Here is a 3,010-nt window from a genome sequence, read left to right as displayed (position 1 = left end):
ATGTCAAGGACTCTCAGAAACACGTCACTATTAATAAGAAGATTATGACAAATTATTCAATAGTTAGAGTGTACTGTGTGTTAAGGCATTTATCAACTCCCACAACAATAGGGAAATTGGAGTTGAATATGAACAACTATAATTAAAGCAAAAATATTCAACAATGTAAAGCATGGAATATCAATATTACATAAACTGTACATTATATAAAATTGACTAACCAATCATATTTATTGGGAGATTCATAAAAGGCTGGAGATACTAACAATACAAATGGATTAGTGGGTGAGTTTGGTTCGGATTGAAGATAGCTCAAGAAATAATGTGAGAAAATTTGCTTTATTTTTCTGTCAATAAATTGATCCTTATCAATCATAAACAAACCATGAAGGAACTATAAAGAATAAAATGAGATAAATAAGAAAAATGATTATTTATTTACGTGACATAAATATTTTCGAATAAGTGCTGGTATTTCTGGTGGCTGGCAAGATGATGAAATCATTAGCTTATTCAATAGAAGTGGCAGTAGACACTTGCTATCAGTCTATAAGGTGACCATTTATTATTAGTTAATAGTGACCTTAGTAGTATTCATTAGTAACGCGGTAGCGTTATTAGTAACGCGGTAGTGTTACTAAGTAGGATCATAGATACTATATACCCCTGGATATGAAACACGGCCCGACCGGATGTTCTGAGGCTTGTTTCACCGGAAATACGTCATATTACGTTTTCATTCAGAATAAAAATAAAACAATGATAAAAAGTAATATTTTTGCTAATAAAAGTGTGATTTTATGTACAATAAAACTTGACATTTATCATGCATTATAATTGCTGAAACTTTCCTTTTTTTTTAGTATATGCAGTCTCAGTACCAATGCATGACTTTCCCATCTCTTGTCACCTAAAAATGATGATTTTGACAACACAATTGCACCAAAACTAAAAATACACTCCTTTTGAGAATAGGCCCACTACAACTACCTATTCTCAAGCTACAAAACCATATAAAAAAAGTTCCAATTAAGTCAAGTATTACAAAGAAAAATTGGCTAGAAAGGTGGGGCTTGAAAAACCAAGATTTAGAAAATAACAGCTCTTTTACTTAACACAAACTCTAAATAATAACCCCACTACAACTAGTAAACAATAACCTATTAGTACAATAAAAAATGTTGGCCTAATTCAACAGAGTTAAGCTAAAAAAGTGGCTTGAGTGAAATGTACACAACAAGTAGGCTATGACATCCATTGTAGAACTAAAATATGCACTCAAACTGTCGTTTATGAGCATTATTTCAATATATAAAGGCTTTGCAAAGTCCTCTGAGGGATCATTCAGCTACTTTAACAAACGAATAGGCTACTGTGATTGTTTTACTTACCCTGGCAGCCATGAATGCAGCGAAACAAGGGTGAGGACAGCCGGATGTGACGTTTATGACGTTTCCTTATGAGATTTTATATGTGTGCATAGAGGAGTTTCGTATCCAGGGGTATATAGTATCTATGGTAGGATTCACCCCACTTCAAAATGGCTGCCACGACTTTTGCAGCCTTGCTATACTGGGAAAACGAGCTCCTATGCTTACCAGACTTTATAGAGGACCTTATCTTGACCTGAGGACTCCAATGGTACCCATAGCGTGGCTCTAGACCTTGTCTAAAAGGAAAGCCAAAAATCGACGAACCGGCCGTTTTGTTCAGCCACCTTTTTTCATCTTCATCATCAAGTCCTGTCAATCCAGTTGTCGGTGTGTATCTCAGTATCAGTTGGTGCTACAAGGATAATTCTTACACCAATCTACTCCAACAGTCTATGCGCAGGTCCATGTCCCATCAGATCATTCTTCAAGTAAAGAAAAAGTGATACTGTGACTGCTGGATAGAGCCATCTTAGCTGCATGCCGCCATTTTGTTAATTAAAGAAGCATGTGCTCCAAAATTTGGGTGTGGTTGCGCATGCTCAGATCAGATCATAGATATTAAATGACAGGGATTGGAAACGGAAGCGTGGGCGTAGCCTAACCTCCATTCATTTGTATTGCTGCTAGGCTGACAGAGGCTCGTTGAAATTTTTTGTCACAATTTACCCTTGATTTTTTTTCTCTTAAAAACAATATCTCGCGAACAAGTGTTCCTGTGCAAGTGCAATTAATGCATCAAGAAGCCTAATGTTTCCTCTTAATAATTCTGTTTTCTATTGTATAGATAATTTTACTATGTTCATGTTATGGCTCTTTTAAAACCATAAAATGTATTTTTTTGTCATTATAATCCCTTTTTTGAAAACAAGCTAGAGTAAGATACAAGATCTTTATAATCATATGAAAGAGCTTTCATTTGCATATGGAATGATACTAGTTAGAGTTAGAATCCATGAAGCATGAGTTTGTTACAACAGAAAAAGGGCGAAAAATGAAAAAATTTTGTTGTACCTATAACTCGTTGCAAAATAGCGTTGTAGAAGTAAAAACCTTGCTGCAGGTAGTCCTAAACTTTTTATATGGAACGGTAGGTATATCATAAGTAAGCGTCCTCTTGGATTTCTATAAATATCCTTCGAAGTCCTTGCAGTACAGCCTCACTAATGGAGGAGATGGGAAATCAACCAGGTATTGGGCCGGTAACCAATAGCAACATCAACTAGCCTACGCCCCCGTTTCCAATCCCTTTCATTTACTCTATTATCTATGATCAGATCTGCAGCTCTGGAATAAGCAATTTATTTTTTTACCAAGCTATGCTTGGAATCAACAACTGCATTACTTTAGTGGAGGTTTCTAGCTAAAAGAAGGTATTAATCTTACATGTTACTGTTTTATCAAGTGTGTGATTTTATTTTATTTATTATTATTATTAGAATTTTACAGGACTTATCAGTACAGAGTAGAGAAAAACAGACAGGAGAAGGGCAGAGGAGAGAGGAAGAAAGTCCTGATGGGTTGTCAGGAACAGTTGCCCTGACACCCAGGAAGAAATAAATAAACACACAGACACAGAA

At 35.5% G+C, this 3,010-nt stretch overlaps 2 long non-coding RNA genes across 2 annotated transcripts; one reads left to right on the top strand and one right to left on the bottom strand.

Annotated features, from left to right (window-relative positions):
- Window positions 1-849: 849 nt before the first annotated feature.
- LOC109588563 (uncharacterized) lies at window positions 850-1,498 on the bottom strand. Its single transcript, XR_002188244.1, has 2 exons — window positions 1,392-1,498; window positions 850-910 (listed from the first exon to the last, which is right to left on the bottom strand). It is a non-coding gene; the product is annotated as an uncharacterized LOC109588563 (long non-coding RNA).
- A 1,264-nt stretch (window positions 1,499-2,762) lies between these two features.
- LOC109588564 (uncharacterized) lies at window positions 2,763-2,923 on the top strand. The gene is made up of 2 exons (XR_002188245.1): window positions 2,763-2,803; window positions 2,870-2,923. It is a non-coding gene; the product is annotated as an uncharacterized LOC109588564 (long non-coding RNA).
- Window positions 2,924-3,010: the final 87 nt, after the last annotated feature.

The sequence above is a fragment of the Amphimedon queenslandica genome, unplaced genomic scaffold (genome assembly GCF_000090795.2).
Source record: "Amphimedon queenslandica unplaced genomic scaffold, v1.1 AMPQUscaffold_12012, whole genome shotgun sequence".
Taxonomy (NCBI): Eukaryota; Metazoa; Porifera; class Demospongiae; order Haplosclerida; family Niphatidae; genus Amphimedon; species Amphimedon queenslandica.
This window is presented reverse-complemented; position numbering and strand designations above follow the sequence as displayed.